We start from the raw sequence: 21518 nt of genomic DNA on the forward strand, positions 1-21518 counted from the left end.
AGTGAATATGAGCACAGTTACACAGCAAATAATAGAAACAGAGACTTTCTGAGGTGCGGTTTAAGTAGCAGGGGTGACTGGGTTAAATAGTGGTGTTAGGAAAAGGATGCCTAATGAAAGTCAAAGGTATGTTAGGTTTCTGTAGGATTACTCTTCCACTTTGGGGATACGGGTGAGTTTAAGAGAAGTCGGGGAGACTACTCGTGACTTCCAAGAGGAGGCAGAGGAGGCAGGCCGGTTGTCTGATGGACACAGCTGTATCCTGGAATAATGGGCCCACTGGGGAGGGTCTTGTAGACTGACAGTGGTTGGGGTGCTATAGACGACCAGGAAGGGTCCTGTCCACCGAGGTTGCAGAGACCCACGGATTAGCCTTTTAACTAGGACTGACCTTCCGGCCAGGGTGTCTTCATATGGCTGGGTATCTGGCATAAGAGGAAATTAGCAGCCTGGCGGATTTCATGTCTGGCCTGTTGGAGGACTGGAAGATAGTCACCAAGAGGATCGTGTCCAGAATAAGGTTAGGCCCAAGCAGAAAGGTGCAGCCATATGGGAGTTCAAAGGGGCTGTACCCTGTGGGTGTTTCAATAAAGAGTGCATAAAGCTGGAGAAGGCAGGGGGCTGAAGGTAAATGTGTGAGATGTGAAGAGGAAACTAAGCTTTGGAGATTGTGAGAGGCCTGGAAGCCTTGCCATCAAGTCCCACAACAGATACGGAGGCCAAGGAGACAGGTCCTTGAAAAGAAGGCAGGATGGGGTGGGTGGCTCCATGTTGATTAAGAAGGGGATGGACTTATCCCCCACCATAAGAGTGACCCAAAGCTCGGCGTCCGTGATGGTCCAAGGGGCCTCCGAGATGTTCGGGCAGCATCAGTCTTCAGCCACCAAGCCGAGGAGCAGCGATGTGGGTCGGATAGTCTGACTTTCTGTGGGGCCCCCGCACAGATGGGGTGGGGCTTAGGAGGCACCCCGGGCTGTGGTCACTCCTGGGCCCAGTGGCCAGGTGTCCGACGCTTGAAGCAAGGTCCGGAAGGGGCAGCTGGACACTGCAGTCTCCGTAACGGAAGTGCCTTCCCTATTATTGAACACCTCGAAAGGAGGTTGATGAATTCCTGCTGTGGGCTTTGAGGGCCAGATTTTCATTCCTGTAGCTTTTTCAATGTTAGGGGCTGATTGGGTGATAAAATGCATATTAAGCCTTCTTTAGGGATGAGAGCAGAAGTAAGGATGACATTTAAGTCACTCCAGGTGACATTATAGGACTCGGATAAGTCTTGGAGGATCTGCTGAAAAGGAGCCTAACTGTTGGCCAGTTGGGGAAAGGTTGGGTGGAGGAAGGAGCGTGCACCCTGTCTATGCCTTCAGCTCCAGCCACCTCTCCAAGGGGGCATTGTCAGCGAGGGGCGGAGGGGTTAGCCAGAGGACTAAACTGTCAGCTGGACAGGGTATGAGGTGGGGAAGTGACAGGAGGGGCATACATAGGGTGGGGGCAGAGGAAGAGGGGGGAGGCCCTGGGGGCATGGGACTCGGCCTGGATCAGGGCCTGGTTCGGACAGGCAGGGAGGAGAAAGGTCCGAAGGGTCGATGGACAAGCAGGATTCTGGGTTACTGGCGGAAGCAGGGGAGGCAGACAGAAGGGAGAGAAGGAGCAGAGATTAGGGAGGGATTCGAGTATAAAAAAACTGCCTGGATGTCTGGCCCCTTAGACCATGGCTCGTTTCTTGACAAAACTTGTTTAGGTCTCACAGATGAGAAAAATTGAAAGTGCCATCTTCTGGCCATTTGGAATTATTGTCTAGTTTGCATGGAGGCCGGGCCATGTTACCGAAAAAATGAGACATTGAGGTTTCAGATCGGGCAGCAGTTGAAGAGGTTTTAGGTGTTTTTAGGACACAGGCTAGAGGTGAAGACAGAGGAATAGAGGGCGGACTATTGCCCCTGGCAAAAGAGGGAGGTTTTAAGGAAAGGAGCAGAGTAGAGACGAGGAGAAGGAGCGAGCAGCTACTGGGGTTTTCTGTAGGTGTCCCTGACTGATTCCTGGGCTGTAACGTGGGTGAAGGACGGAGGCAGGCATCGCCGCAATTGACCAGACACCAAGGGAAGACTGTCTTCCCGAGTCTGTGACCGACGTTGGAGTTTTTGAGCGAGAGGGAGAGACTTGTCTCCTCTGGCTCTACACGGATAAAGAGTGTCTCTTTGTCTCCACTAGAAGGAGAAAGATTTAAAGGAAAATAGAAAGAGAGACTTGTCTCCTTGGGATTTAAAGGAAAAGGGAGGCTGGGAGACTGCTTACCTGATCTGAAGGTTGTTTGGCATGCGAAGTGTGAGCTGCTGGGCTGGGCTGGGCTGACGTGTTGAGGTCTCAAGTGGGTCTCTTCCAGAGGGGGAGCAGGGAGAGGGGGCTGGTCTCCCAAAAGGAGTACTCCTGTCCCAGGTTTCAGCACCGTAAATGAAGAGACCCCCCCCCCCAAACAGGCTTTGTGTGAGCAACATGGCTGTTTATTCATCTGGGTGCAGGCAGGCTGAGTCTAAAAAGAGGGTCAGTGAAGGGGCACGGGATAGGAGTTGGTTTTATAGCTTGTGGGGAAGGCAGTGGAAAGTTACAGGAGTTACAGTTTAGTGCGATTTTTTGCCAACTGAAAGGGGGTCGTAGGGTGTGGAGTCGCGAGGTTGGCCAAGGTCGGCTACAAAGTCCAGTGGGCTTGTCCATTGAGGCCGGAATAAGAAGCAACAGAATGTCGCAGGTTAGTTATGTGTCGCAGGGGTTGATTGTCCTTCCATTTTTCATGATTTTCCGGCTACTTCAGGTTTTCTAATTCTGGAAGGCCCTCCGGAGGTGTATGTGTGGGTCACGGGGGTCGCCATGCCGTCCACAGCACGGTCAGACCTTCCGAACCCAGATTCTCAGAATTAAGTTTTCATGTCCTGGAGGATGACAAAGTCACTCACAAAAATACCTCAAAATGTGTTTGTCAAGAGAGGACACTCTTGATTTTGTGGACCACTTTTTAATTTCCGATCCAGACAGAGGCCTCCTAGCAAAGCTGGTCTTTCCTGGGACATTCCCCGACCCCCCAGCACCCTGCCTCATTCCTGAATGGCCTGTCCACATACAGCACTGCCTTCGTGGTCACTGAGGGAGGCAGTTGCACCCTAGAGAAGGTGGTGTCCAGGGCTTGATGAGGAAGCTCTGTGTGTCGCCTGGAGATGTCCCAGGAGCTGGCTGGTACCTACCTTCTCTCATTTCCTTACCACCTTCCTTCTTCTGTTGCTGCTTTCCCCGTCCCAGCTCTAAACCACCACGGTGCTGGAGAGCCAGAGAAGAAGTGTTACGACAGCTGCCGCCACTACCCACAACGAGCCCCAATCTGCAGACAGAGGCTCTGGGCTCCTTTTTCCAAATCACAGACTAGAACGTCTGTGAAAGAAGATGTGCCTGTTCTGCAGGCTGGAGCTCTAGGATAGGAAGAACTTTTCGGTATCACATATGATCCAGCTGAAAGTCCCTGCAAACTGGGCTCTCTTTGTCTTTAGAGGCAGCTTCCCAGGGCACGAAGACTTCCAGACTGCAGGACTAAGCCTGCTATTATCTTTTTCTGGTCAAGAGACTGAAGAGGGAGATAAGAATTGTGGAGCAAGAAAATCAGCAGAAGCAAGTCTGCCGAGAGAAATGCCAAACTCTCTGCTGTGATTTTTTTTTTTTTTTTTTGATAGAGTCTCACTGTGTCACTCTCTGTCACTCTGGCTGGAGTGCGGTGGCACCGTCTCAGCTCACTGCAAACTCTGCCCCCTGGTTCAAGCAGTTCTCCTGCTTCAGCCTCCCAAGTAGCTAGGATTACAGTTGTGTGCCACCATGCCTGTTTACTTTTTGTATTTTTAGTAGAGATGGGGTTTTGCCATGTTGACCAGGCTGGTCTGAAACTCCTGACCTCAAGTAATCCACCCGCCTTGGCCTCCCAAAGTACTGGGATTATAGATATGAGCCACCATGCCTGGCCTGCTGTGATTTTTCACTGAAGCTAATTAACTCATTTTTAGCTCCTATTTTTGGTATAAAAATAGAACTTAGGTTGTAATCCCGTGATGAGTGCTTCTTGCCCACTGCACAGATAACATTAATCTATAGAGATTACAGAATTGCAGTAAAGAAAAAGTTTGATGTGAGGCCACCCACATGGAAGAAATGGAGCTATCACACAAAGCAGTCTCCCCAAAAGCTTGGAGGTCAGGGTTTTTGTGGACAATTTGGTGAGCAAGGAGCTAGGGAATGGGTGTTGCTGATTGGTAGGGGGTGAAATCATAGGAGTGTGAAAAACAGTCCTTATGTTCTGAGTCTGCCTCTCGGTGGGGCCACAGGACCAGCTGAGTCATGAATCCAGGTGGAGCCAGTCGGAAGAACATCTCAAAAAATCAGTCTTAGGTTCCTTAATAGTGATGTTCTGTGTAGGAACAATTGGGAAGCCACAAATCTTGTGACCCCTGGACACACGACCCCTGAGTCATAACGGATGACTATGCCTGCATTTTAGCAGCGGTCACTCCCTTCCCACGATTCTTATCTTGTATGCCATCATTCATCTTACAAAGGCAGTTTTCAGTCCCTGAGCAAGAAGAGGGTTTGTTGTGGGGAGGGACTGTGATGATCCTTTATTTCAAGTTAAACTATAAACTAGGTTCCTCCCAAAGTTAGCTCGGTCTGCAGCCAGGAATACAAGGACAGCTGGGAGGTCAGAACCAAGATGGAGTCAACTATGCCCAATTTATCTTACTGTCATCATTTTGCAAAGGCACTTTCAAGGTCGCTATGCTCATGATTCAACACATCCTCAAGGAGTGAGAGTGAGCCTGGGTACGTGTAGCGTGACTTTCCTTAACAGGCCTTGCCATGCAGCCTTCTACCCCGCTAGAATTGGAGTCTGGCCTTGGCTGGTCCCTGCCAGCAGTGCTATCACTGCGTCTGCGTCTGCCCCAGCTCTTGTTTCGGAGCCAGTTGAGTCCTCCGAAATGCATACATTGAAGCCCTAACCTCTTGTGCCTCAAAATGGGATACATTTGGAGATAGGGTTTTAAAGAGGTAGTTAAGGTTAAATGAAATCACTTGTGTGAGCCCTTATCCAAAATGACTAATGTCCTTATAAGAAGAGGAAATTTGGGCACTGATACTCACAGAAGAAGAAATCATTTGGCAACACAGAGAGAAGAGGGCCAAGGACAGAGGTCTCAGATGACACTTGCTCTTGGATTTCCAGCCTCCAGAATTACTGGAAAATACATTTTTCTTGTTCAGGCCACCCAATCTGTACTACTTCGTTATGGCAACGCTAGCAAACTAATGCAGTCACCAACCCGGGGTGAAAATGAAACTTTCCCAACTCAAATAAGCTGTCAGGCCAAGCTTATTTATAATAGATTCTTTTTTCAAAGGATCTACATACACATTGAGATTCTTATGGTATTTCTTGTTAAAAGCATAGGACTCTGAAAGGTCTTTTTGTTGCAGATATGTAGATGTTCTGAGCCATAATTTTTGGAAAATCCTTTCAAAGAAAGGGAAAACTCCTGAACAAACAGCATGATTAATGGGGACAAAATAATTGGCCCTAATTGGATTTGTGATGTTTGTGCAAGTTGAATTCAGCTTCAACATCCAACGTGCACATGAAAGAATGTTCAATATCATTCATTAAATTAAAACCACAGTTAAATCACCTCATATTTATTAGGGTAACCACTATTGAAAAAAAGCAAAACAAAACAGAAAATAGCAACCGTCGGCAAGGATGTGGAGAAATGGGAAGCCTTGTGAAGCCATCCCACAGTGTTGACAAGAATGGCCTGCTGGGTTCTGGACAGAAATAGTTTTAATTCAGTCCTAATCAGTTTGCACTTGGGCCCACTTCCTCGTTGTCAAAAGTCACGTAGCCCTAGATGCTGACCGTGTACCTCCCAGTTATTCCTATAGACAGGATCTCTGACATTAGAATCATGTGGGTTTTGTTTAAGGATCACTTGTGATGTTTCTCAGAGCCCAAATTCCAACAGCCAGTTTGAAGATTCCCACAGAGTAATGGGATCAGCATGAGAATACAGCCTCTTCATCTCGCTATCCTGTGACTTCACCCCGCACTCTTCCAACCAATCCGTGATCTCCACACTGCAGCCCATTCCAAACCCCTTAAAAATCCCTACCCCCACACACTCCTCAGGGAGACAGATTTGAGGTTTCCTCTCATCTCCTCATTTGGTGACCCCATGATGACACCTCTTTGCCTGCTACAACCTGGTGTCTCAGCTTATTGATTAGCTGTGTGCATTGGGCAGTGAACCTATTTCAGTGACACTTGCGCACTGTTGGCAGGAATGTAAAATGGTGCAGCTACTATGGAAAATGGTATGAAAGTTTCTCCAAAAGTTAAAAAGAGAAATTCTCAGGTAACCCAGCAGTCCCACTTCTGGACATATATATCCAAAGGAAGCGAAATCAGCATCTCAAAGAGACGTTTGCACACCCATGTTTGTAATAGCGTTATTCACAGTAGCCAAAAAGTGGGAACACCGTATATTCTCACTCATAGGCGGGTGTTGAACAATGAGAACAGATGGACACAGGGAGGGGGCACTACACACTGGGGTCTGTTGGGGGGAAATGGGGGAGGGACGGGGGGGTGGGGAGTTGGGGAGAGATAGCATGGGGAGAAATGCCAGATACAGGTGATGGGGAGGAAGGCAGCAAATCACACTGCCGCGTGTGTACCTATGCAACAGTCTTGCGTGTTCTTCACATGTACCCCAAAACCTAAAATGCAATAAAAAAATAAAAAATTAAAAATTAGCCGGGCGCGGTGGCTCAAGCCTGTAATCCTAGCACTTTGGGAGGCCGAGGCGGGTGGATCACGAGGTCGAGAGTTCGAGACCATCCTGGTCGACATGGTGAAACCCCGTCTCTACTAAAAATACAAAAAAATCAGCTGGGCATGGTGGCGCGTGCCTGTAATCCCAGCTACTCAGGAGGCTGAGGCAGGAGAATTGCCTGAACCCAGGAGGCGGAGGTTGCGGTGAGCCAAGATCGCGCCATTGCACTCCAGCCTGGGTAACAAGAGCGAAACTCCGTCTCAAAAAAAAAAAAAAAAAAAAATTAAAAATTAACACCCCCCACACACAGACACACACACACAGCCCTCCACACACACCCCCACACACAAACACAGCCCTCCACACACCCCCCACACACTCCCCCACACACCCCCCCACACACACTCACACACACCCACACACACACACATGAGTAGGTGCTTTCGCCTTTTCTCTTTTCTAACTAGTTCTCAATCTGGTCCAGTGTCTGAGCTCTGCCTCCAAAGTCAAGTCCCACCTCCTGCCTCAGCGGAAGCTGGGCAAATCTACTTCTTCCTCCTTTCATTCTGCTGCAGACGACTCCAGAGTCCTGCATGAGGAGAGGCTGGTAAAAGGCTGTAGTCCGCCGCTGATTGTGGGGTGTGGTACCAAACAGTGCGTCGTCTCACGAGCCTTGGCCCCGCTGCGTCTTTTTCCTCACCTCACCGTTCTGGCTGTGCCCCTCTCACAGAAGCTTTCTAAGCTTAAGCCTTGAGTCCGGCTCATCTTCAAAAAATTAAATGAAAAACTTTAAAAAGGCTGGGCATGGTAGCTCACACTTGTAATCCTAGCATTTTGGGAGGCCAAGGCAAGCAGATCACTTGAGGTCAGGAGTTCAAAACCAGCCTGGCCAACACGGTGAAACTCAGTCTCTACTAAAAAACACAAAAAATTAGCCGGGTATGGTGGCACGTGCCTGTCATTCTAGCTATTCGGGAGGCTGAGGCAGGACTGCTTGAACCTGGGAGGTGGAGGTAGCAGTGAGCTGAGATTACACTGCTACACTCCAGACTGAGACTCCGTCTCAAAAAGAAAGAAATAAAATAAATAAATAAAATAAAACAAAAGATCTGGACTAACACAGGTATTTCTTTGATGTCTAAGCTCTGCTTTCATTGTAAAGCTAACCTTTGACTTTTATCTCATTAGACAGGATGCCAAATCAACTGATTTGCTGAGGATTTCTTTACCTCTTTGAAATCAATGAATCATGTTTTCATCATATTAGGCATTTACGTAATACCTTTGGGGCCCAGTAGCCTCTTCTTTCATACAAAGTGTGATATGTAATATTGCTATAGGGAACATTAATCTTACACAGGCCAGGATGCTGGTTATTCTTAAAAAATAGTATATGCAGACTTTTTGCCTTTTCTGCTACTTTATTATACCCTAGTACCCTGTGACTGTTCCCACAGGTAGTCAGGAAATAGTAAACGGTGTGCTGCTGTGTTGAAGATGAGACTGGAGTCACATTTTATATATAGATTTGAAGCTTCAGGGTTAGGTGCTAAAATCCTAGTGTTTGTTTGTTGTTTTCATAGTTAGGAATAACTGAGAGCAGAGAGGACAGTTGTTCTTGCGTTTTCTATAATATGTGCCCTTTGTGACTTAATGTTGATTGACGTGTTACTCACTAGACTCTGTGACAGGTACCAGGGTTAAAATGATAAGCTGGATAAACATGGTCCGTACCTTTGTGTAACTTACAGTCTCGTGGAGGAGATGATAAAAACCATAATGGCATAAACAAAATGAGTACAAATGGTGACACAGGCAATGAAGAGAAAACCAAATCAGGGCACTGGGAAAGGGAAACAGAGGGAATCCTGCTATGGAGGATGACCAGGAAAGTCCTCTCTGAGAAGGCACCATATAAACCCAACCTTGCAAGAAGCAAAGAAGCTGGCAGTGTGCAGAGTGGCCATGGACTGCTGAAAGCGACCAAGGAACCAACCTGGAGCCTGAGACAGACGGAGGGGCAGGAAAGAGACCATCCAGGTGGGCACTGGCGTTGCGTCCTGTGAGTTAGGGTTTTAATTTACGTGCACCGAGAAGCTGCTTGAGGATTTGAAGGAGGGAAATGACACGATCCAGTTTAGGTGCTAAGAATTTTACTCTGGTTTCTGTGTGGAAATTGGTTTGAGTCGGGGAGAGACCTGTTAGTAAGTTGTTGACATGATTACAAACCTGATAATGAGAAGAACCGGTGACCTACGCCAGTGAATGGAAGTGGGAGAGAGAGTGGTAGATGATTCCATAAATGTTTTCAGGGCAAAATCGACAGAATTTACTGATTGATTGGATATAGTGGGTAATGACAGATAGGGATCAAGATAGATCATGAGGTTTTGACCTGAGATATTAGAAGGACGGAGGGAAAAATTGGGGAAGAGGGGTATGCTTAGGGGAAAAAAGTGAATCATTCCAGTTTGAATGTTGACAGAGATATTTAAATAGAAAAGGCAAGCAAGCAGTCAAACATATGAGTCTGGGCTTCAGAGGAGTGTTCTGGGCTAAAATGATACATTTAAGAGGTACCTGATGTACTCGATATTTAAGACATAAGATAAGATGAAACCACCTATGAGGAATGTGTAGAAACAAAAGAGCATCAAGGGTCTATTCCCGAGGAAAGCTGGCAAAGGAGATTAAGGAAGATCAACCAGGTAGGAGGAAAATAACAGAGGGTGCCCAGGAGCTAAGGGAGAGAGTGTTTCTGGAGTGGGACCAGGCAGCTGTGTTGGATGCTACTGAGCGATTGCCCAAGATGAGGGCAGAGACGTTCCCACTGCACAGAGAGGCAGGGAAGCCAATGGGCTTGGCAAGGCTGGGTGGTGTGATCAAGGCTGGAGCCAGACTGCATTTCCTCAGGGGAAAGGTGAACCGAGGAGGCCAAGTCAGCACATGTGTAGACAGAAAACATTGCAGCGGTGGCTGGACAAAGGATCAAGAGACGGTTTCCACAATGGCGAGGAGTTTTCTGGAAAACAGGAAGAGATTGGTGATTCGAGAGACAGTAGACAGAAGACGACGCTGTCTTGGGGAGATAGGGAGAGAGAGGCACCAAAGTGCGGATAATGAGACTGTCCCTTGATACTAGGAGTGTGTCAGTCTGCTGGGGCTGTCGTAATCAGGTCCCCAAACTGGGTAACACAGACAGCAAGCATGAACTGTGTCACAGTCTGGAGGCTGAAGGTCCAAGATCAAGGTGTTGGTGGCGTTGGTTCTTGCTGAGGGCTGCAAGGGCAGCGTCTACGCGGGCTTCGTCCCTCGGCTTGCAGGTGGTGTCCTCTCCCAGGCCTTCACATTGCCTCCCCTTTGTGTGTGTCTGTGCTCACGTTTCCTCCTTATAAGGGCACCAAGCCTATTGGAGTAGAGCCCACCCTCGTGACCTCATTTTAACGTTACCTCTTTAAACACCCTGTCTCCAAATACAGCCCCATTCTGAGGTACTAAGAGGTTCCTGGAGTTTCAACATATGAATTTGGTAGTTGGGGGTGTTGGGGGTTGTGGGCTGGGACTTAACAGCCTGTAACAAGGAAAAATATTTCTTCTCCTAGAACCGAATGAGAAAGGGTTGGGGAAGGCAGGGCTAGGTGTTTAGAATGGCAGTGAAAGGTAGAAACGTGCTTAATTTCATGGCTTCTAGAGTCTCCATGAGACAACTATGGGTAAGAGATTAGAAAAGAAAAAAAAGTTGGAAACTGTTGCCTGGGGAAATGGGAACATAATCTTACTAAAGAAACAGTAGGATTCCTGGGTAGCAATGAGGGCCGGTTTCAGTTTTGTGGTCATGAATTTCAAGTGAAACCATTCAGCTCAGTTTGTAATTTCCTGTCGCAACACACAGCTGCTCTGGAAGGCAGAAAGAAGCAGATGGGATTGTACCCAGCAAGCGTCACTTACCACTAGGTTTAAAATAGTGTGCAGTTTTGAGAGAGGTTTAAAATAACACAAGCATTTAGATAGAATCCGTCACTCTCTTTACCAAATAGGAACTGCTGCCAGTTGCACCTCTGTCTGTTTCTGTTCCTCTCTGAGCTTAAACAAATCAATTTGCATTAAATCTTTTGTTAGAATCTGAGACTTTCTGCAGTCCATGTCACATGTTTGGGTTTCAGAAAACCTGAACCTGACCAACAGGACCCTCTAGACCAGAGTCAGGGATGTCCCCAAGCAAGCCCTGAGAGAAGACAGAAGTTTGCCTGAGGCCAGAAGCCAGACCAAATTCCAACCTGGTGAAGAACTGTGATTCACTTCCTTTCACATTTCCTCATCGCTAGGGAGCTAGGAAACGTTACTACTTTTTGTGTTCACAGCCTCAAGTGAACTTTTATTTATTCACTCAACAAATAACGTTCTGTGTGCTCACTGTGTGCAGGCGCCATTCTCTTCAGTGTTAGCAAACAAGAAGATATCTGCATATAAAGTTTGGTAGTGGAGACGGACAGGAATGCAGAATTCAGCAAAATGGTAATATTGTTTTGGGAATAATGCTGTGAAGAAACAAAAGCACAGTAGAGATTTAGGAAAGGGAAAGGGTTCAGATAGAGAGATTGTATGAGCTCCTGAGAGGCTGCATTGGGGCAGAGCGTGATGGAAGCCAGAGATTCACACTTTAGATCTGGAATGTTGCTCTTTGCAATAACTTTCTGCTGAATTGCAGATTAAATGATGATAAGTCTACCTCATGAGGGATTCTACTTCCTAAAACACAGTAGCTTGTATACAAAGTTTGATTTACCGTTGCTTTGATTGTAAATATGCAACAATGTAAAAAAGTTCTATTATCAAATTATTAGTGAGTATAGAACTATTATTTCCAATGTATCAAATGGTTCCACTATTAGTTGAAATCTTGGTGGATAACTAGGGCTCATGAAAAGTTAATAGAAACCTTGAAGCTGCTTGGACTGTTGATTTTCACAGACAACCGAGAGACATTGAAATACTGCTCCTTCTACCACTACAACTGCAAAATAGGATATAGTACATAGTCGACTCTTGCAACAGAAGATATTTCCATAACACAGCATAATCACATGACCTTTTTCCAAATATAAATTCACTTCTCTGCCAGGTTTATGACATGATAGCTAAACAACTTTGGTATTAAAACCAGTGGAGACAGTTAGCAAGGGAAATAAGGAAGCCTCCCATGCACATGACATATTATGTAGATGTGAATATTCATGTCCAGGATTTCTGTACTTCCACATTTTCTAGAAATCTAAAAATTCATTTTCATTAAGGTAAGTGAGTTTCAAGTATGTTACTTCTTTTAGGTGTGCCTTTTATAGAGCAGTGCTTGGCATCCGGTTACTTGTCACATAGTTGAAAATATGCTGCTGATAGAATCTCAATCACCAGCAACACCCACCAGAAATGGTGAGCTCTGGAGGTCTCTCAGAATCCCAGTGGACCCTCAGCCTCCTTTTTCCCCAGTAAATGACTGGGAAGAAAATCAACTTCTCAGTCAGAGGTGACTTAGGGAGATTGTGAGGTAATACCAGGCAAACAGTTGGTCTTTCAATCACTGGTTCGGTATGTTTTTCTCTACAGAAGGTGTAAGTTTTCCATGTCTTGCTCTCTTACTCCTAGTCAACAACTGAAACGTGCCAACCATTAGCTATTATTTAGGCCATTAGCTATTATTTACCAAAGATGAATGGAGTCAGTTTTATTCGAAGTGTTTAAGACCAGAATCATTGCTAACAATGAAGCTGACTTTATACATATGCTGTCCCAGACTCCCTTATTTACCTTAAAGTTAGTAAAAGGACTATAGCAACATCCTGGAAGTCTGCTTTAAAAAAAAAACAAAACAACTTTATTGTGATATAACTCATATGGTGCAAAATCTACTCTTTTAAGATGTACCGTTTAGTAATTTTAAGTATATTCACAGATATAGTAGATTAACAGTATATTCAAATTTTAAACATTTTATAATTAACTCAAAAGAAACTTTATGCCCGTTTTCTCCTGCCAGCCTCTGGCAACATTTCTGTCTATATGAATTTACCTATTCCTTATTAAATTATTTCCTTGTCTATAATTATGTTTTCCTGATTGATGATTTAATCATTAAAAATATCCTTTACTTCTAGAAACAGTTTTTGTCTAAATATCATTTTGTCTCATATTAATATAGCCACTCCATCTTTAGTTTGGTTACTATTCTCTTACAAGATCTTGTTCCATATTTACTTTCAACCAATTTGTGTCTTTGACCCTCAAGTGTATCTCTTGTAGACAGCATGTAGTTGGAGCATGTTTTTTTTTTCTTTTTTAAAGCCTAGTTTGCCAACCTCTCCCTTTTTATGAGAGTGTTTAATCAATTTACATTTAACATAATTACCAATGAGGTAAGATTTACTTCTAGCATTTGGCTACATGATTTTCTCACGTGTTACATCCTATCAGTTTCTCTTTCTTGTTAGCTAGGTGTTTCCTGTTGTCTCGTTTTGCTATACTTTTTACTTCTTGATTGACTTCTCACTATTTTACTCACTGTTTTACATTTTACTTCTTGGTTGGTTGTTTTTTTTTTTAACATATTTTTTGGAGTTATTTTCTCAGTGGTGCCCTGGATATTACAACTAGCATCCTAATTTTAAAAATCTTAATTTCAGTAGCATACAAAAACTTCACACAGAAATAACACTCTTTCCTCCCCCACCTCCTTTGTGCTGTGATGATCATTCAAATTACCATATACATGACAAACTCATCAATACATTTTAAAAATCATTGCTATATGCAATTATCTTTTAAATCAGATTGGAGAAAAAAAGGGTTATATGTGTACTGTCTTTTATGTTTGCTTATGTAGCTACCTGTATCAGCCCTTTTTATTTCTTCATGCAGATTTTAGTTACTGTCTAATGTCCTTCATTTCAGCCTGAAGGGCTTCCTGTAGTGTTTCTCATACAGCAGGGCTGCTAGTGATAAATTTTCATTTGTTTGTCTGGGAATATCTTCATTTCTTCTACCTTTTGAAGAATAGTCTTGCTGCATACAGAATTTTCGGTTGGCAGCTGTCCTCTTTCAGCACGTTTACGTATGTCCTCCCACTGTCTTTTGGCTTTCTGAGTTTTGGATGATACATCAACTGTTAATCTCACTGAGAATCACTTTTATATCATGTGTCATTTTTCTCTTGCTGCTTTCAAGGTTTATTTTTGCCTTTGTCTTTTAACAGTTTGACTATGATGCAGTTGGACTATAATGTAAATTCATTTAAATTTATCCTATTTGGAATTTGTAGTTTCTTAATTGTCTAGATCAGGCGTCCCCAAACTTTTTACACAGGGGGCCGGTTCACCGTCCCTCAGACCGTTGGAGGGCCGCCACACACTGTCCTCCTCTCACTGACCACCAATGAAAGAGGTGCCCCTTCCTGAAGTGTGGCGGGGGGGTCGGATAAATGGCCTCAGGGGGCCGCATGCGGCCCACGGGCCGTAGTTTGGGGACCCCTGGTCTAGATACATTTTTTACATGAATTTTTCTAAAATGTAATAATAAGATAATAAAATTTAATCACATACTTTTCGGCTTTATTTCTCTAAATATTATTTTTGCCTCCCTTTTTTCTTCCTCTCCTTTCTAAAAAACTCTATTACATGTATGCTGGTATATTTGGTGGTGTTACATGGGTTTCTGAGGCTTTCTTTATTTTCTTTACCCTTATTCTTTGTCTTCCTCAGTTTGAATAATCTCCTTTGATTATCTTCAACTTTTCTGAGTCTTTCTTATGCCATTCAGGTCTGCTGTTGAGTCTTTTCTGGGAATTTTTTTCTTTCAGTTACTATACTTCTCAGCTCTGGAATTCCTATTTGGTTCATTTCTACAATTTCTCTGTTTACTGATATTCCTCATCTGGTAAGGCAATGTTGTCATACATTATTTCTTGAGGAATGATATTCTATAGGTTTTTGACATATTTATAATAGCAGATTTAAAGTCTTTTAGCAGTAAAGTGCTATATCAATACTGTATTAGCAATAAAATACTCTGAGCTTCCTTGGAAAAAGTTTCTGTTAACTACGTTTTTTTCCTATGCATAGGCTGTACTTTCCTGTTTATTTGCATGTCTCATAACCATTTTTGTTGAAAAGTGAGCATGTAAAATATTACAGTGCAGAAAAAGAGGGCATGACCTAAAAAAAGAGCAAATTCCAGAAATATAAAACAGTAACAAATAGAGTAGATATTAACTCAACTATATCAATCACTTTAAATGTGAATGGTCTAAATATGCCAGCTAAGAAATAGAGACAGTTGGAGTGGGTTAAAAAAAAATCTCTCAATTATATGTTGCTTACATGAAATCCACTTTGTGATGACACAGATATAATTAAAAGGATGGAGAAAAATATGTCGTGCAAACACTAAACAAAAGAAAGCTGGGGTGGATATTTATCCAGAATAAAAAGCATAATTACATAATGGTAAAGGAGTCAATTATCCAAGAAGATATAACATCTTTAATGTGTATGAGCCTAACAACAAAGTGTCAAGTTATATGGGACTGAAATTAGTAGAAAAAATAGACACATCTATGATTATATTTGAAGACTTTCTATCTGTCAGTTACAATCTCTCTATTGTAACTGACAGATTAGGCAGGCAGAAATTCAGCAAGGATATAGTTCAACTGAAGATGTCTATCAATAAATGGGATCAAATTGACATTTAAAGAGCACATCATTCAACAGCAGAATGTACATTCTTTGCAATCTCACATGGAACACTTACCATGACTATGGTGATGATAGATCATATTCTGAGTCATAAAACACCTTAAGAAATTTCAACAAATACAAATCACACAACATGTATTCTTACATCATAATGGAATTAAACTAGAAGTCAACAATAGAAATATAACTGAAAAATTCTAAGTATTTGGAGACCAAACAATGCAATTCTAAATAACACATAGGTCAAAGGAAGAGTCAGAAGAGAAATTAAAATGTATTTTGAACTAAATAAAATAATAATTCAACTTAATAAAATCTGAAGAATGTAGTAAACACAATGTTTATAGGAAAATTTACAGCATTCAACACATATGGTAAAAAAAGACTATCAAAATTCAATAATCTAAGTTCTCATCATAGGAAACTAGAGAAAGAAGAATATAAACCTAAAGAAAGCAGAAGAAAAGAAATAAAATTAGACCCTAAATTAATGAAATTGAAAGCAGAAAATCAACAAAACCAAAAGCTGTTTCTGTGAGATCAATTAAATTGATAAAACTGTAGCCAGGCTAACCAAGACAAAAAAAAAAAGGACAAAATAGTAATATAAGAAATGAAAGAGCAGCCATCGCTACTGATACCATGGACATAAAAAGAATAATGAAGGAATATTAAAAACAATTCTATGCCCACAAACTTGATAACCTAGATGAAATGGACAATTTTTTTTTGAAACGCATAATCTAACACAACTCATTCAGGGAATAATAGGTGTAATGATTAGGTCTTATTTATTAAAGGAATTAAATAAACAACCAATAAGCTTCCAGCACAATAGCATCAGGCCCAGATTGTTTTACTGGTAAGTTCTACCAAAGAATTAAGTGAGAAATAATAGCAATTATTTACATTCTCTTTCAGAAAATAGAAATAGAGGGAATTTTTCTGAATTCATTCCATGAGGTAGCATTTTCTTAATATCAAAACCAGAAAAAGACAGCTGGAACAACTAGACGTCTTGTGTAAAATACATTAATAAATCTAGTTACAAACTTCAGACTTTTCACAAAAACTTAACTCCAAATGGATCAGAGACCTAAATGTAAACCGTAGAAACTATATTTTCATAACTTCTAGAAGATAACAGAGAAAATCTAAATGGGAGATGACTGAGTGCAACACCAAAAGCACTATCCATGAAAGAAAAAAAATGGATAAATTGGACTTGGTTAAAATTTAAAATGTCTGGTTTGTGAAAAATACTGTTAAGAGAATGAAAAGACAAGCTTCAGAGTGGGTGACATATATCTGATAAAGAACTTGCAACCAAAATATATACAAATAACCCACACCCCTTTTTTTGAGGCAGGGTCTCCTCTGTTGCCCAGCCTGGAGTGTAGTGGTGCAATCTTGGTTCAGTGTAACCTCTGCCTCTTGGGCTCAAGTGATCTCCCAAGTGATTGGGAGTACAACTAAGTTTTTTGTAGTTTTTGTAGTTTTGTGGAGTCTCACTATGTTGCCCAGGCTGGTCTCAAATTTCTGAGCTCAAGTGGTCCACGTGTCTCAGCTTCCCGAAGTGTTGGGATTACAGGAATGAGCCAGCATGCCCAGCTCAAAGAACTCTTCAGCCTGAGCATAAAGAAGCAAACAACTCAGTTTAAAAATGGGCCTCCCAAAAAATCTGAACAGAATACCTCATCAAAGAATATAGACAGATGGCAAATAAGCATAGAAAACAATACTCAGGCCGGGCGCGGTGGCTCAAGCCTGTAATCCCAGCACTTTGGGAGGCCGAGGCGGGTGGATCACGAGGTCAAGAGATCGAGACCATCCTGGTCAACATGGTGAAACCCTGACTCTACTAAAAATACAAAACATTAGCTGGGCATGGTGGCGCGTGCCTGTAATCCCAGCTACTCAGGAGGCTGAGGCAGGAGAATTGCCTGAACCCAGGAGGCAGAGGTTGCGGTGAGCCGAGATCGTGCCATTGCACTCCAGCCTGGGTAACAAGAGAGAAACTCCGTCTCAAAAAAAAAAAAAAAAAAAAAAAAACTAAACTAAGAAAAGACTTGGAGAAACCTATTGCTCAGTGAAAGAAGCCAGTGTGAGAAAGCTAAATACTGTATGGTCCCAACTACCTGACATTCTAGGAAAGGCAAAACTATGGAAACAGTGAAAGGATCAGGTGGGTGAAGGCAGCCTCAGTCTGTTTGACTTTGCAGAGCCATGGTGGGAGGCTTCTGCTTGGATTTCAGGGGCTCAAGCAGCAGGAGGTTTGACCTGGAGCTGGTCGTGGAGCAAGTGAAGGTGCAGATTGCATGGCACCTGCAGACAGGTGCCTCTGGGAGCACACCCAGAAGGTGGGGGGATCTCTGGACAATTTCTAGCAGAAGCGCATCTTGATGTGAATGGACAGCTACACGGACACTTGGAACACTGTGTCCTATGCCCGCAACTCCTGGCTACAGCAGGAACAAGCCCACGTGTGATCAGGAGGCACAACGCTAGCTGGAGGGCCACCCTCCAGCCTCCCCAACCATTTTCATTTCCATGTATGCGCTTTGTGAGTTGGGGCCAACATATGTGCACTGAGTACCCATTGCATGTGAGAATGGCACCGTGCCGGGACAGATGGGACTGTGTTGCTCCCGGCCCCCACCCTGCCCCTGCCCCTTACCCCATGCCAGTGAGTGTGGCTTGGGTCTGGTTCCTTCCTAAAGTGCTGGCAGCCCGGCAGCACCTCCTTCAGGCCTGAGAGTCGGTGGTTCCTCCCCTGGTGTGCCCAGGTCAGCTTCGTGCCCTGGGCAGAGAACCCTTTTTTATTATTTCATTATTATTACTATTGTTTAGTTCAATAGCTTTTGTAGTACACGTGGTTTTTGGTTAAATGGATGAATTATACAGTGGTAAATTCTGAGGTTTTAGTACACTGTCACCAGAATAGAGTGCATTGTACCTAATACGTAGTTTTTTATATTGCATCCGTCCTTCCCTCTCCCACTTCTGAGGCTACAAAGTCCATTGTATCACTCTGTATACCTTTGAGAATTCATAGCTCCCCACCCACTTGTAAGTGAGAACATATGGTGTTTGGTTTTCCATTCCTGAGTTACTTCACTTAGAAGAGTGACTTCCAGCTCCATCCAAGTTGCTGCAAAAGACATTATTCCATTCCTTTGTATGGCTGAGTCGCATTCCATGGTATATACACCATTCCAATATATACCATATTTTCTTTATTCACTCATTGGTTGATGAACACTTAGGCTGGTTCCATATCTTTGCAATTGTGAACTGTGCTGCAAAAAACACATAAAATTGTAAATTGGGCTGCAAAAAAACCCAATTGTGAATTGGGCTGCAAAAAGCATATATATTTTTCACATCATGACTTCTTTTTCCTTTGGGTAGAGACCCAATAGTGTATGGATTGCCGGATCAAATGGCTGAACTACCTTTAGTTCTTTAAGGAATCTCCATACTGTTTCCCATAGAGGTTGCACTAATTACATTCCCACCAGCAGTGTGTAAACAATCCCTTTATCCACACCAACACCTATGGTTTTTTGACTTTTTAATAATGGCCATTCTTCCAGGGGTAAGCTGGCATCTAATTGTGGTTTTACTTTACATTTCCCTGATAAGTGATGTTGAGCATTTTTTCATACGTTTCTTGGCCATTTGTGTGTCTTGTTCTGTTTTACATTGCGACCACAGAAGCACTGATTGCGTATCTTCTTTGAGGAAATGTTTGTTCATGTTATTTGCCTGCTTTTTGGTGGGATTATTTGCCTTTTTTTCTTGCTGATTTGTTTGAGTTCCTTGTAGCTTCCGGATACTAGTTCTTTGTTGGATGCATAGTTTACAAATATTTTCTCCCATTTTACGGTTTGTCTGTTTAATCTGATGATTATTTATTTTGCTCTGCAGAAGGCTTTTAATTTAATCAGGCCCTATTTATTTATTTTTGGTTTTGTTGCATTTGCTTTTGGGGTTTTAGTCCTGCATTCTTTGTGTACGCTGATGTCCACATGAGTTTTTCTAAGGTCATCTTCTAGAATTTTTATGGTTTTGAGGCTTAGCTTTCAGTCTTTGATCCACTTTTTTTGTATAAGGTGAGAGGTGAAGATCCAGTTTTATTCTACATGTCACTTGCCATTGTCCCAGCACCATTGATTAAATATCCAATTTACGTTTTTGCATGCTTTGTTGAAGATTGTTTGGTTGTATTTGGCTTTATTTCTGGGTTCTCTATTTTGTTCCATTGGTCTATGTGCTTATTTGTATACCAGTGCCAGGCTGTTTTGGTAACTATAGCCTTGTAGTATAACTTGAAGTCTGGTAATGTGATGCCTTCAGATTTGTTCTTTATGGTTTATGATTGCTTTGGCTCTGTGGGCTCTTTTTTGGTTCCATGTGAAATTTAGGATTGTTTATTTTTTCTAATTCTGTGAAAAAATAATGTTGGCACTTTTTACAGGAATTGCATTGAATCTGTAGGTTGCTTTGGGCAGTGTGGTCATTTTCGCAGTATTGAGAGAACCTTTATTTTGATCTTTTTGGAGGAGAGAGTGGTCAGACTCCTTCCTCCGAGCTGTGCACTCTTAAGGATGGACAAATAAATTGCTGGAAGAGGGGTAGAGAAAAAAGCAGTAAAAAAATCAGCGGTTGTCAGTATTTCACAGTGAAGGGAAGAGGAATGAGTAGGTGGAGTACAGCGGAGTTTTAGGGCAGTGAAACTATTCTATATAATACTGTAATGGCAGATTCATGCCATTAGACATTTGTCAAAACCCATAGAATGTAAAGAGGAAACCTTTCACAGCTTGCCAGGAGTTCAAAAAATTTAAAAAAATAAAAAATACCTGTAATCCCAGCACTTTGGGAGGCCAAGGCGGGTGGATCACGAGGTCAAGAGATCGAGACCATCCTGGTCAACATGGTGAAACCCCGTCTCTACTAAAAATACAAAAAATTAGCTGGGCATGGTGGCGCGTGCCTGTAATCCCAGCTACTCAGGAGGCTGAGGCAGGAGAATTGCCTGAACCCAGGAGGCGGAGGTTGCAGTGAGCCGAGATCGTGCCATTGCACTCCAGCCTGGGTAACAAGAGCGAAACTCTGTCTCAAAAATAAATAAATAAATAAATAAATAAAAGGGCCAGGGGTGGTGGTTCATGCCTGTAATCCCAACACTTTCAGAGGTTGAAATGGGAGGATTGCTTGAGCCCAGGAGTTCAAGACCAGCCTGAGCCACATAATGAGACCTCATTTCTGGAAAGAAAAAGAAAGTTAGCTAGATGTGGTGGTGCACACACCTGTGGTCCTAGCTATTCGGGAGGCTGAGGCAGGGGGATTGCTTGAACCCAGGAGTTTGGGGCTGCAGTGAGCTATGATTATGTCACTGCACATCAGCCTGAGCAATGGCTGGAGACCCTTTACCAAAAAGGAAAAGAATAAATAAATAAAATAAAAAGAGTGAACCCTAATGTAGATTATGGTCTTCAGTTAAGAATAATCTATCAATATTGGCTCATCAATTATAACACATATAGCACACGAATTCATTGTTAAGAACAGGGGAGCTGGCCTGGTGTTGTGGCTCATCCCTCCAATTCCAGCACTTTGGGAGGCCGAGGCAGGAGAATCACTTGAGCTCAGGAATTTGAGACCATCCTGGCCAACACGGTGAAACCCCATCTCTACTAAAAATACAAACATGAGCTCGGCGTGGTGGTAGGTACCTGTATTCTCAGCTACTCAGGAGGCTGAGGCAGGAAAATTGCTTGAACCTGGGAGGTGGAGGTTGCCGTGAGCCGAGATTGCAACACTGTATTCCAGCCTGGGCAACAGAGCAAAACTCCCTCTCAAAAAAAAAAAAAAAAGGAACAGGGATGCTGTGTGAGAAAAAGGAACAGGGATG

This window comes from Saimiri boliviensis, chromosome 15 (assembly GCF_048565385.1).
Source record: "Saimiri boliviensis isolate mSaiBol1 chromosome 15, mSaiBol1.pri, whole genome shotgun sequence".
NCBI classification, from domain to species: Eukaryota; Metazoa; Chordata; class Mammalia; order Primates; family Cebidae; genus Saimiri; species Saimiri boliviensis.